The sequence below is a fragment of the Eleutherodactylus coqui genome, chromosome 2, assembly GCF_035609145.1.
Source record: "Eleutherodactylus coqui strain aEleCoq1 chromosome 2, aEleCoq1.hap1, whole genome shotgun sequence".
Taxonomy (NCBI): Eukaryota; Metazoa; Chordata; class Amphibia; order Anura; family Eleutherodactylidae; genus Eleutherodactylus; species Eleutherodactylus coqui.
In genome coordinates, this window is record NC_089838.1 from 257,253,919 (window position 1) to 257,268,885 (window position 14,967).

Genomic DNA, 14,967 nt, shown 5'->3' on the forward strand with positions numbered 1-14,967 from the left:
CCCCCTGCTCCCCGCCGCAACTCACCTGTCACCCGCTCCCTGCCCCAGAATCCTTAGAGACGAGCAGGGAGATACTCGGCTAAGGCACTACTCGCTCGAGTAATGTGCCTTAGCGAGTATACTCACTCATCATGCTGATCATGCTTGTTTATGGTGGAATCAGTAGAAATAACTCAACCAGCACCTTTTGCATACGTACGGCTACCTCTTGCATATAAAGATACCTTTAGAAATAGTAATCAACACTTTAAAAAATGAAACCAAATGTCCAATGACGATGGTTGTTTCTCTGCATAATTACCTCTGCGTGAGATTTCAGAAATGCCCTCTGATGAATTATATGTAGGAAATCCTAAGATAAAATGTCATTCCTCCTCGGCGTGCTGTTGTAGAAGTTTACAAGTGATACCCAAGTGTAGGCATCGTATTGCAAGATGTTATCTAAGGAATGGCAGATGATACCTTCTCATTTTAAGCTTGTATCCTCATGTACGCTTGAGAGAACATATAACAAAAAGGTCAATATTAGCAGCTCCTGGAAGTGTTCTGCATTATAGTGCATGAGAGACACAACAGAATACATAGGACACACATTCTGCTAATCTGTGGGGGCCCCAGTAGCCCGCCCTTATTTTTCAAACCTTTATGGCATATCCCATAGATAGTCTACATGATACATTTTAGATGTGCCTTAAATGTTAATGATGGAAAAAACACTATAAATAAGTAGTTTTAGGAACTGATAGTTTAAATATATATATATATATATATATAAATTATTATTATGATTTTTTTTTGTTAATTCCATATTTCTGGTATGCATTTCCCCTCTAACATAGGCTAAGGTTGGGTTTACATACATCAGTTATGCCTGGCTAGTTTTTTTTTGCTGGAGCCAGACACAACCGATGCAATTTTGGTGTATTTTAGGCTCCATTCTGGCATCCATAGCTATACATAGTTGTTTTTCTGCCTGTCACAGGCAGGTATGCAGTATCAAAATTGATGTGCCGGATGTCTTGATCTGTCCCATAGATAACTATAGGATCAGTTCTGGCACCAGTTTTCACCCAGCATTTAAGTATAGCACCGGAGGCGGAAAAATCTGGATCGCCATATTAGAACCCAGCTTAACATTGCCACAAAATACAGCATATGCCATTTAATAGAAAAACATACCTTTCCGAAAACCACCTATGTGACATATGTCTGCTACAGCAAAGGACTACAGCATTCAAAATGATGCATGTGAATGCCCTTAGGCCTGAAGCACACAGCAGAGTTGTGTACAGCGGGCTGTATGATAAGTGCACAGACTCGGTACCCCGGTATGGTGCTTATATGGCACTGCATTTCCTGCCTATACTACCTCTTCCTCGATTCATATGGGATCTGTATGTCTCTTTAAAAAATTAGACTACTATGGGCGCCTTTTTATGTCTTCTCCACACATCCCTAAATCAACAATTTTTTTGCCTAGGACTTTGTATGTTGCAACTCACCACAGCAGCTGAACTGACGACTATGTCCATCGTTTAACTCTCGCTCCCCACCTTAATATTTCCTTTATTCCAAAATAATACCAAATACAGCGACCCACTAATTACATCTTTATCAATGTGACACAGCTGTCTGAACTCTGTGTACAGGACATTCCTTTTTAGCTTAGTAGCTGCCGAATCCAATTGCTGCTTGTATAAATCAAATGCAGTCAGTAAAAGGAGGCCCTGAGAGGCACAAGTTTTCTTCTTTCTCCCAAGAATCTTATGTCACTGAGCCTCTTGGAAGGAGCAGACAGCAATAGTTCTTGAGTAGATATACCATGATACACTGCTGTCTCTGACTATATCTACAGTATAATGGCTTAGAAAAGAATGCAAGAGTTAATATGAAAGACAAAGCCATGCTTACCCCCATGCACAATTTCCACTGGATAGGATGTCATCTTGTGTTGTAGAAGTCTCTTGTGTTCTCTCTGGTGCTCCCATTGTACAAGAGGATGAGAGAAGGGGGTATCTGTACTAGTTATGACCTGCATGAAACAAATGGAGATACTACATGAATGAGAAACTCCACACCAAAACTTTTAAATGTTTTTGAATACTTAGCCATTTTCAGCATTATTTCACTAATTAAGTATATACCTGTAATTTGCTTCCATAACAAGGTGCAAGCCTCACTGCAAATTTTAACTTGGCAATTAACAGGTTAAATGCACAGTCGCTGCAAACTTAAAGGAGTTATCTTAAAATCTAAAGTCATCCCCTTTCCAAAGGATAGGGGATAACTTTATGATTGATGGAGGTCTGATCGCTGAGACACTCACTGATCCAGAAGGGTCGTGTGTCCCTCCTCCTCTGTACTGTGGGTTTACTGAACCCCGTGAAGTAAGGAGAAGATTGAGTGGAGTGATGACCATGCATGCGTGGAGTCATTCTATTCACTTTCAATAAGACGGCCGGAGATATGGGACTACTTAGCCATAGCTCACAGTAGGTGGAAGCACCATCCCCACAGTGATAGAAGAGGGGCTCACGGGACCCGTGTTCCCAAGGTTGGTGGGGTTTTCAGCGGTGAGACTCCCACGTTCATAAAGATATCCCCTATCCTATGGACATCCTACATCTGTAGATCCTGGGTCCCAATGCAAGATCTGCAACGGGACCCTTCACCTACCATGCGCCATTTATAATACTGATCTCTTCGGGGGTCCATGTTTGACTTTTGCCTCTGCACCTCTAATAATTTACCCCACTGTTTGAGTGAATAATCCAACATTTTCTGACGCAATTGATATCGAAAGAAAAGTCTGTGGTGTGGCCAGCATTTAATAATCCAAAACGTCTGATAATCTGGCTATTTCTTTCCAGCACAGAGAATATAATGTACAGTTTCATTAGACCAAGAGCAGAAGACTAACCAGAGAGAACCAATTAGTTTACAACATAAATTAAATTTGTTTTCTGGAACTAAAATATTGATGACCCTCCTTTAGAATACATCAGTATCAGATCAGTAGGAGGGCCAACTCCCAGCACACTCACCAATCAGCTATTTAAAGACCTAGTCATTGTGTCCATTAGTCACATGTCCTATGTGCAGCTCAGTCCCATTCAAGTGGATACCAGACACCGCCACTATGAAATGCACAGCACTGTGCCTAGTATTCAGAGAAGAGGTCACCATGGCCTCTTCAAAAATCTGATCAGCTGGGGAGCTGGGAGTCACCCCCCACCTATATTATATTAATGACCTAGTCTAAGGGTCAGTAATCAAAATTTTTGCCCTGGAAAACCCCTTTAATAAGTAGAGACACACACAGTTTTTTTTCTTATCTTGGCATTGTTCATTGCATGCCCTGTTATGGTGATATTGTCACCTACAAGCAGCAAAAGCACTAGACAGCAGCACAGACTGGGTGCCACCTTATGTACACCCGAGCATTCTTTTTTTCTTTTAATCAATAGGTTTTTGGAAATGAAGACTTTTAGTAATTAGTTTTCATTAAAAATTTCTAATTGTTTCTGCTTTCTATGTTCATATTGCTTCCCAGGGTACTGCACACCGGAGGACTGACATTTTAGCAAATTCTGTCAGTCAAAGTCAACTCAATGACTCCTCCTCTAGCTGCTCCCCTGTTGTGAATGTGCATTCACTGTCTTTCCACTGAGCTATTACAGAGGGCTGTATGACAGTGTCAAGAGATGGTGGAAGAGATCAGGAGGATAAAGAGTAGAGAAAGCTACTATTACAGAGGGCTGTATGACAGTGCTGGGAGATGATGGAAGAGATGAGAAAGACAGAGAACAAAGAAAGTTATAATGGGCTATAAGTATGGGCTGTAATTCACTCAGGGTGAATTTTCTGCTCTTATTAGCAGTGAGAGGGACCAACTAGCAGCTACAGAGAGAGAATGAGACAGGTAGAGAGATAGCTGTGTAGTATTGAGTGGGAGTGGTTATACTACACAGCCTCTGAAATAGGAGAAGGGAAGCGGAGGCTGAGCTTGTGTGCATTCATGAGAGAGACCAGCTGATCCGTGCTGCATCCCTTTGGGGAAGCAATGAGGATCGCAGAGTTTCTCTGCCAGCCCCATTGAAAACAATGCACGATGTAAGGGCATGCTCAAAGATAAGATGTGCTGCAATTTGTTTCCTGCATCGCGTGCAATGCGATGTGGGGAAAAAACTGCAGCATGTTCTATCTTTGTGCAATATAGCCCATTGTTTTCAGTGGGGCTGGCGACAGCAAGCAATGGGAGAACTCTACTATCCTCTGCCACGGCTGTTACAGCCACGGCGGGGATTCCCTTCATCACCTCAGGGATGCTAGACTGTTTTCACATGAAAATGCCTCGCATCCATGGGGCTTTCACATGGTACCAAGTGCAATATTGGGCCAGAAATCACAGCCCAATATCGCACTCACAAGTGTGGAGGAGCCCTAGAAATGACCATAGAGTGAACTCAGGTCGTGAACTAGAGCAAAATGTACTGTAATAAATCAGATTTATACAGAGGTGCAATATGGCTTACATAGAATAGAAGTCTATTGGTGCTGTGATACCACTCTGTACATCTTGACCAAGAAAAAAAATGGTTGTGCAAAATAAACTCTACTGGAAACGTAGATATGAATAGAAAATGAGAATGAAGTCTTGTAAGTCCCAAAGTGCAAAACTGCTCCCCCTATTGTTCATAAATACTAGTTTACACCCTAATACTCTTGTGCTTCCAAACTGTCCCAATGGTCTGCATTATTATTCACCATTGCAGAGTGAGAATTTGTTTGCAAGGTCACTATAAACAAATTAAAGGTAACATTAATCTTGCTTTCCACTGACCTGTTGGTTTGACTTAAAGCATCTGTCCACACTCAGATCTTAACCCTTCATGTTTGCTCTGCCTGGAGAGCAATCACTTCTCACTTCAAACCAGAGCTTCAGTTTAATCCGTCACACTGAGATAACCCAGAGACAAATGGCGTTGGACTGCAATATCTGTGCTTTACTTTGTAACAGGCTACAGAACATTCTTCATCATATTGCCCAACAGAATGGCTGGATTGGGGACACTGGAGTTAGTTAAAGGGTTAAGGAAGCCCAGGAATTCAATTTTCTAAGCCCCTCCTTCATTATCAGCTGGGTCACAATATTATCTGTTGTGATAAGAAATGATACATTGATGTATAGTCAGTGTCACCCAGCCTAAAGACACACAATCAATCATTGCATACAATCTTATATGCCCACGGCCCACAGAAATATTTTGCACTTCTATGAATAAGAGGTAAAGTTTACATTGTTGCTTGTTTTCTGTTATTTTATAACACAATTCTTATTAAATATTGACTATTTGTGCCATGAAGTATAAAAGGAGTGTAAACAACTGGCATCTAAATAAACAAAATTTAGACTCTCAGGTGCAACTCACATCGACAGCATGCAGACATCTTCCGTATGCTGTCTGTTCTGCACAGAGAAAGCACATTGAATGTCTTGGGGCTATTTCAGATGGCCATATACGCAAATACGCTCACCTCTAGAGATGAGCGAGCGTACTCGCTAAGGGCTAATACTCGAGCGAGTATTGCCTTTTGCGAGTACCTGCCCGCTCGTCTCAAAAGATTCGGGTGCCGGCAGGGGGTGGGGAGCAGCAGGGGAGAGCGGGGAGGAACTGGGGAGAGATCTCTCTCTCCCCCCGCTCCCCCCTGCTCACTCCTGCAACTCACCGCTCACCCCCGCCGGCACCCGAATCTTTTGAGACAAGCGGGCAGGTACTCGCAAAAGGCAATACTCGCTCGAGTATTTGCCCTTAGCGAGTACGCTCGCTCATCTCTACTCACCTCAGTGAACGAGGTTGATTTGCATGCGTATTGGTGCATTTGCACACGCAAGGTCTGTTCACATACGCACACAAAACATCCCTGCCCTGATTTAAAAAGCTATTTAGCCTAATGAGATCCAGATGTGTTCATTTTTTTCACGGAATTGTGCATTTATGCCCCTTTAATAGACTTCTCTGGGGTCCTTTGTTGCGCAATATGTAGTAAGATAGAGCAGGTCCTATTTTCATGAGCACGTAACCACTGACATCAATGAGCTCTAGTCTCTGCGCATTGCGTGCGTTTTTGCACATATTTTACATGTGCAAAAACGCACGCAAATAGAGTTGTCTGAAGAAGCCCTTATTCTTGTTCTTGAAAACAGATGAGAAGAAGGCCGGCTTCACATGGGCATATTTTCATTTGAAAAATCGTTTGTGTTACATTGGCAAAGAATGAGTTGTTTTTCCATCCGTGTGTCATCTGTTTGCTACCTGTATGAAGTCCCTCTGTCTGTTTTTTTTTTTAATTCCATGCACCATCTGTTTTTTAAGTACGCAGAAAAAAAACCTGGAATAGACCCAATTCTTTTTTTCTGCATCTCTCCAGAAAATCGGACCGCACACGGATGGCATCTGAGTGCGGTCTGTTTTATTTTTATCTCCATTGACTTTAATGGATCTCATCCATAAATCGGACCAGAATAGTGCATGTGATGATTATTTTCTAACCGTTTGTATCTGTGTGAAAAAAAAGTCTGTGGGGTGCGTTGCTATATAGAATAGAGGAGTCCATTTATTAATCAGGCTCCGCGGGGATGAAAAAAATGCTGGTGTGCTGGAGACCTGATTGTTACAAATATCCTGTTAGGTTAAAAGTTTTACAGAAATGTATCAATGGACATTTGCTCAATGAAAAAAATGAATGTGGTTGTAATAAAAATTGTAATGTGTACTTGATTCATGGGCAAATGAAATATACAGCGCCACCACAAAGAAAGGTTGTGAACGGTATTGCAGTGCAAAACTCATCTTTGTTTTATAACTTTCAGGTAATTGGAAGTAGTTGTTTTCTGGAGTTCTGTGCACACTATTTCATTATATTAGTATTTCAATATATTTTAATTTGGCAATTAAACTAGAGTTTCGTTATACCCGTGAATGCCTGGGCAAGATTTCAATAGATTTGGTTTGCTGTCTTTCAATGGGCCAGTAATAAGACATGTCTATGCTGGATTTCTGTTGTCTTTGGAATACTGGGGCTTATTTACTATTCAAAATGTGATAATTTTCTGGTGCAAATTATGCCAGAAAACTGTCTTGCATGCTTTACACCACATTTAGGACTTAGTCACACAGGTGCCGATGCGCCCATGTGCCTAAGCCCTTACTATGTGTTTTTAGACATTTTCAAACAGTTTTCTAACGGGCCTAAAAAAGCGGTCATGACCTAAATTGCGCCAAAAATGTGCCAAATTGCTCCAAAAGGTGGGTGCAATTTTTGACGTAAACTAAGGGCTCATGCACATGGCAGAGATGGATTCTGTATGCGGAATCTTGCAGCCGAATCCAGCCCTGGGATCAGCAGTTTCCGCGTGTACCTTGTCACTTTCATTTTCATCTGTACTGCAAATGGTCCGCATAGTGGGCTGTCGGACATGTGCAGTACAGGCCTTTTTTTGTAAACTCCTGCTTTTCCCACGTCATTGCCTAGCGATGTGAGGAAAGATGGAGCATCCTGCAATCTTTCCTCCGCTTGCGGAAACCACAATTGGTTTCAGTAAGTGTGCAGGAAAAACCGATTTCCCATAGCATGCTATAAACAGTATTTGCTACAGATCCATGGTGCGTATTCCGCAGCAAATATCCGCCTGTCGGCAGGAGCCCTGAGCCGACTAATAAATGGTCTAAACCTATACTAGACAATTTGAAAATTCGATAGATTTATCATTCAGTGATAAATTTGGCCCATTTTAAGACTGTATAGTCTAAAGCTCCATTTAGTCGTTACGAATGTCGAGCAAACGATGCCTGATACTCGTCCCTGTGCAACCTCGCTCCCGTGCTGACGAAGCCAGCAGGCGGGCGGGGAGGCTGCAAGAGATTTCTCTTCTCGCACTCCCCCGCCCCCTTCCCTTGACATACCATAGCGGCTCTTCAGTACTGAACAGCTGCTATTTATACTGGGCGATCAGCTCATTGTCCATTGTTTATGCAGCATAAATGATGGACGATGAGCTGATCGTTCAGTGTAAATAGCAGCCGTTCAGTACTGAACGGACGCTATGTTATGTTAATAGAGAGTGGCAGGGGAGCGTGAGGATAGAAGTCTCCTGCAGCATCCCTGCTGTGAGCCAGCGATATTAGCTCCCATGCAGCAGCATTAGTAAATAAGCCCCAGTGTCTCTCTCAGAGGTCTTCTATAACATTGTAAATATCTGTGTAGCAAAAATACTGTGAAAAAAGTATTGTTATACATGGTTCTCTTTACTGAGTTCTTAGTCTTTCATTGTGCTGTATCACCACTGCAGAATGGGTCTGTTGCAAGTACAAGGAAAGTTTCCAACAATTTAGCAAATATCTTTGTGTGATATTAAGTACTTCTGATCATCAAAAGTGCTCTGTGGCCTGCAGTACACGTCTAAGGTAAACCATGTATGGCCTTCCTTAATGCTGGTCCTGCTGACCTTGTGATGATTTTTTGCACCTTTTCTTCAAAGATACAAAGAGTGTAATAGGATATCTTTCTAGTTCAGGCCTGACTAGAAAATAAGAGAACATGCTTGATTGATAAAAGTCCAGCTTCATAAGCCCTCAGTGATCAGCTGCTATAACTGGAAAAGGCTTTTTAGTTAGCCATACATTTCTCATGTAGTGCTCACTGCAAGGTAAATGTAGCATTACATGTGGTCATTAAAATTAGTGACAATACATCGATGGGTGGAGTCTACCAGAAAGAGACACATTGTTTTCAACAGCCCTCCACTGTATCTAAAAGAGGGAGGTAAATAGACAGGGGTTGTTCTGAAGATGCAAGAACTTTAAAGTGGTAGTCCCACTTCTCACTGCTGCAGCACTGGAAACATACAAAGCTGGCACAGGGGCCAGTCCATTGGGTTTTCCATGGCATAACATGACAGGAAGTTGGCATTGCACTACATTGGGTATTCTCCCACAGCCATTTTATATTGCATTCCTTTTTATAAAGGTAAAAGAGGGGGGAAAGGGAAAAGAGAGGTAGATACAGAAGTAGGAAAATACTTCATAGGCAGAAATAAATCATCATTTCACGTGACAGGAAATATGCTGAAATAACAAGAAAGATAATAATGATTATAGCAGAGCATGGATCAGTGAGGAAGAGATAGAAGACAGCACAAATAACTACTAATGAGATTAGCAGAACAGGATAGGACACAGCAGTATAAGAGTGATCAAGATGATAAGCTCTGGGCATTTCTAACTATCCTATAATTCTATGGATAATAAACAATTATAGTAATAATGATGGTAAATATCAAGTGATTCCAAACTTCTAGATGCTGAAAATGTTAGTTACAGTCTATACACTAGCCAATGAATAACACTTTCCAAGCTGTCAACTTCAGGAAAAGTTTACAGTACCTTCAGTCATGTCTTAATTGGTGAATTTATCCTTCAAGTATGCTGTGAAGAACTGGAATTGGGAAGATTTTGATGTGTTACGTTATAGTCCTAAAACAGAATAAAGCACAATGTTACATTGTTAGAGGTTTCTTCCCCCCTCATATTGATAATCTGTAAATAAGCTTTCAATAACTTTGAGACTGTTTATAATATTTACAAAACATAGTTCTGTGTAAAAGTTTAAGGCAGGTGTGGAAAAATGCAGCAAAAGTAGAAGTGTCCTTTTTTGTTTTTTGGGTCAATTAGCAAAGTGCAAAGTGAATGAACAAGGGGAGTTGTTCCAAACAGATTGGAGAACTAACCACAGATCTTCTGCAGATGTAGGTCTGGTTCCAACCTCTCTGTCTCTTCCTGTAATTCCAGAAAGACTTGATGATGAGATCTGTGGGGTCCATACCATCACTTCCTGGACTCATTGTTCTTTACAATGACGATAGTTCTTAATGACATTGGCTTTAAGTTTTAGGTAGTTGTCATGCTGTAAAATAAATTTGGTGTCAATCATACGCCTTCTATTTTCGAAAATAAATATATTACTTTGCTCCATTTTTTTCATACCTGCTTAAAACTTTTACACAGTACTGTACATGGAGTTTAACTTTGGCATTCTCCAAGTTCTCCAGTTTCCTAAGACAGGCCCTAGAAGTTATGTGAATAGAGAAATTATATTATGTACTCCACAGGGTGTAGAGTGCAATGTGTGTCCTTTTTTTATACAACACTATGGTATATGTTGGTGCTATGGAAAATATCTAATAATAAATTATTAGGCTTATAACACCATTGTGCACATAAAACTAGAGTATTACAGGAGTTGTGCAGGCAGCAACCAAACAGCGCTTAGATGAAATTGTATAAATGTAGATTATCAATCCATAATATCTATGATAGTGTTATATTCATTCCAGAGGCATAAATTCCGTTTTTGTATCGCATAAGTTTTTTTTTCCTCAAAGGCTTCCTGAATATACAATGAAAGAGTAGTACACCTAATATATAATAGGGATAGATAAGGTCAGATATGCTCCATTCCAGTGTTCAGCAGCCATATACACTTTATGCTATTTCAATATCTAAAAAAAAAGTGAGATCATACGCAGTATGTAGCCTGAAGCTAACTAGAGCTGTATTGGATGGTTACTTGTCATATGGCAACTGAGTTAGTAGCTGCAGTTTTAACACACTAACTGTAATTCACTTACACTTCTCCAATTACATCCCTACTAAATACTTCTCCAATCTAATATTGTTTTCTTAAGCAATGTGGAATTCTAGATTGCAGATAAGTGCTGGGGTTGATGCAGTGTCTAATGATAGGGATGGGGAGGATCATCAGTAATTCATCTGGAGCTGTTAGGAATGTAGAGCAAATCTGATCTTTCCCATCCCTGACACCTCCTATTAATCTTTCTCAGACACTTTTCAATAGGTATCTCCATCTGAGTCCAAAGTGTGAATACCCTGACACTGGCACAGCCTCTTCTCTGACACCATCATTATAGGGCTTTCCTGCTGCTTAGAAAGCTAAATGTTCCCAGGTTGAATATATATATATATATATATATATATATATATATATATATATATATATATATATATATATATATATATACACACACACACATACGTGCAATATCTTTAGGCAGGTGAGGAGAGAATGCTGCATGGCAAGGGTGTTTTTCAAAAACAGAAGGTGTCTGATGACCTGATGTCTCCAAATTTCTTCTGCAGCAGGACAACAACCCCAAACATACAGCCAATGTCATTAAGAACTATCTTCAGTGTGAAGAAGTCCTGGAAATGAAGATATAGCCCCTACATAGCCCTGATCTCAACATCAAATGGGTCTGGGATAACATGAAGAGACAGAAGGATTTAAGCAAGGCTACATCCACAGAAGATCTGTGGTTAGCTCTCCAAGATGTTTGGATGAACCTACCTGCTGAGTTTCTTCAAACACTTTGTGCAAGTGTACCTAGAAGACTTGATGCTGTTTTAAGGCAAAGGGTGGTCACACCAAATATTGATGTGATTTACATTTGCCTTTTCTTCATTCAGTTGGCTTTTTCTTAATTGACCAAATGACTATTTTCACTTCTATTTTTGAAAGCATTCATCCTTTGCAGCATTTTTTTCCACACCTGCCTAAAACTTCAGCATAGTACTGTATATACACACACATAGAAAAAGAAAGGGAGAGAGAGAACACAGTGGCTTAACTGGTTAAACGCTGGAGGATTTTAAAACGATCCATTGCATTATAGCATAGGTAAAAGTTCTGCAACCAATGGAGTATACAATATAACAACACATAATAACCTTGACTTCTTTATGCATTACGTTGTTAGAGACTGTGTTATGTGTGTAGAGTGTGCATATAGTTCTCTATCGTTTGTATGTTTATACACAATGTGTGTGTGTGTGTGTGTGTGTGTGTGTGTGGATTTATGAGTCTAATTTCTGAATACTACTCTGAGTATCCTTCTGTGTGTGTGTGTGTCGTTGTGTAGTTGTCTCTTTATGTGTGCCTATATGTATGTGTGTGAAAATGTGTGTTTTGTATCTGCACGTGAGATTGTGACTTCATAAAGTAATTGAACTACAAACTATCTAAGTAATGCACATTATATGTAACCCTCAAATGAAATGGTTAAATGAGTAACTTAACATCCAAAAAGTTGTTACAATGTGTAAAAGTTGTTGTCTGTCCTGAACTAAAGCAGATACAGTACAGATCCAGCATTCACTGTACAGGTTCTGTATCCATCACTATCTTTGCAGGTAATGCCCAAGATAGCACCAACTAGCTACAGTACATTGTCCATTCCTTGTTCCTTATTTGTGCCATGTGACTGCTGCATCTGTGGAAAGGTTTTATATGTAAATCAGGAAAAGTAGAGAGAGTTAGAAATAAGTGGCATTCCTGCTAAGGAGAAATCATTGGAACAAATTAATCCTGTGCCGTTTACATTGACATGGTGATCCATCAGCAGCAGCAGCACTGCAGACCCTGGGAGCGATCCTAGAGTCGAGGTGTCCTTAGAGTGGCCCTGGGGCCCCTACACACGTGATTACATATAGGTATATATATCCCTGGCATCGCTAGTAACAACACTAAGGAGATGCTTACAAACATATTTACTTGTATGTGACAGCTGTAACCAGACGACAGATACAATACATATGCACTAAGTAATCACTTGTATGCATATGTATGTAAGCTTATAGAAAAATATTGCTTGGTTATTTAAAGAAAACTGTCTTACTCCAGCAAGGCACCGGTTAAATATAATAATATTCATATTTTGCATTACTATAATTTCTATACGCTTGGAGAAATGATCATCAGGGCAGGGTGGTGGACGGCTGTATATGGTCAGTGACATATAGGCGTATAGGAGAAGCATCCCCATAGCCTAGATGTTGTATAGAACTCAACTATGGTTATATAGGAACTCACGGAAACGAAATCGATTGATATATTTGTAACTAGCAGGAAATAATGCGGGATCGCCGGGATGTGACAGCATATAGAGGCATCTGCGTGCTCCCTTCTCTCTATACATATTCTATAGGGAAGGGCAGAGCACAGCTAACGACTTGACCCCCTCTGTGCCAGGATCGCAGAGACAATACAATGGAAGAATTGACAGGAGACAAATGTTTCTATCACTTTAAAGATTATAAATCCTTTGTAGTATATGAGAGAATTACTTGTAACGTTTATTAACAATATTTTATTCTATATAGTGTATCTTATTCTCATTTATGTGAATATGCATATCCTGCAATTACACTGTAGAAGGGAAGCTAATTTATAATATATTTCTGAAAATGATACATTTTCTATGAAAGTAAGAGAAATAACAGGTTTGACCCTGACGATATATAAAGTATTCACTATATAGACTTATATTCTTTTCATCTATATATCTATTATAGACATCATATATCCGTGTATGTTCTTTTCTTCCTTCCTTTCATTTCAACTACTATCTGTATGTCTTTCCATCTTTCCATTATGTACCTGCTAATCTACCTGTCTATCTAGCTTTATTGTCTATCTAGCTATCACCTGTCTCTTTTTGTAGATGTATATATATATATATATATATATATATATAATATATATCTATCTAGTATATGTATATATATTATTGTCTATATATATTATTTTTAAATCTATCATCATATCATTATCTATCTATCGAGCTATCATTCATGTGCATATATCTGGCGATTACACATGGTTTTATAGACATACTTTTAATTAAATTAATATCCCCTAGTGTTATGTGCTTCTATCGACTGGTTTAGGGGAGCTCAATTAGAGATATGGTATCAGATATATTGCCTAGAACACTATATGTAAACCCTAATGTGGAATTTCACCCCACTTATTTTCAGAATGAATGCTGATTCCTTTCTATACACCTGAAATATAAAGCTGTAATCTGAGCATACAGTAGCTCTCCCATAGATTAGTTTATTAATCCCATTGGCCTGACTTCTGTGTCCTGTTGCACATATACTAATAAAATGTCTGTGTCTCAAGCAATCCAGTGACTTTAACATAAATGTATGTAGTGAAATGTGTGAGGAGTGAGGGAGATGAGTGTTCCTTCCAAGCTATTATTCTCTCAGTGACACAAGTGACCAAGAGAATTATTTCAGGTGTTTCAGAAATAGTTTTATTTTTCTTTTAATGTCTCACTTTGACACATTTATATACAGCACATACTTGGATCTTAGTGTAGCCTGACATGATAGAGGTTTAACTAATGGTCACTAGAAGAGTGGATTTAACCCCAATACAGACACATGCATGCAATTGCTGACTTTTTATACATACTACCATATGAAAAAAATAATTCCCACTTGATGATAGTATGCAGTACTGAGATGGTTAAGTGTTTCAGCGGCCACATTATACAGATTCCTGGCCTCATGGTCATTATCAATGCAAAATTACTATTACAGGTCTGTATACACATAATGCAGCCTCAGGTAAAAAGAAATTACTCACAATGTCATGAAATCTCGACAAATTATCACAAAGTTAAGGATTCTCCCCTGGACTAGAAGGTCAACTAGTTGCTGAATTACCTTAATTCAAACTTTGGAAACAATTATTTGAATTGTGCTCTATAATTGAGAAATATTCAAGGTCTCAGGATTGGTCCTTGCAAAGCATGAGCTATAGTATGAGGATGTGGCTAGGTTTTAATAGCATTGCAGAGTGTGAATGTTGAAAGCCTCATCCAACACTGTATATACTGTATATATGCATTGTTACCTTCATGGACATGGTGATGTAGATAGACCTCTCCCTCTATTAATTTTATTGTACTTGTAATGTGTTGGGTCTTTTGCATGACTTGGAAGAGAATCCTTGAATCTGCTGTGTGTGGTAACAATACTGGCACTGCTGGGGCTCCTAATCACTGACTATCGATTTCCCTAACTCTCTTCATCCAGC

The 14,967-nt window shown here is 39.6% G+C and overlaps 1 long non-coding RNA gene across 2 annotated transcripts in view; it reads right to left on the bottom strand.

The window, feature by feature from the left end:
• Positions 1 to 9,954, bottom strand: part of LOC136612466 (uncharacterized) — a 42,936-nt gene extending 32,982 nt beyond the window's left edge. The window contains exons 1-5 of one of the 2 annotated variants that reach the window (XR_010790397.1): positions 9,791 to 9,954; positions 9,447 to 9,536; positions 4,844 to 5,157; positions 1,912 to 2,032; positions 302 to 494 (exon numbers count right to left, since the gene is read on the bottom strand). This is a non-coding gene — a long non-coding RNA (uncharacterized lncRNA). The remainder of the gene's footprint in view (positions 1 to 301; positions 495 to 1,911; positions 2,033 to 4,843; positions 5,158 to 9,446; positions 9,537 to 9,790) is intronic. The other variant, XR_010790398.1, reaches the window with a different exon arrangement.
• Positions 9,955 to 14,967: the final 5,013 nt, after the last annotated feature.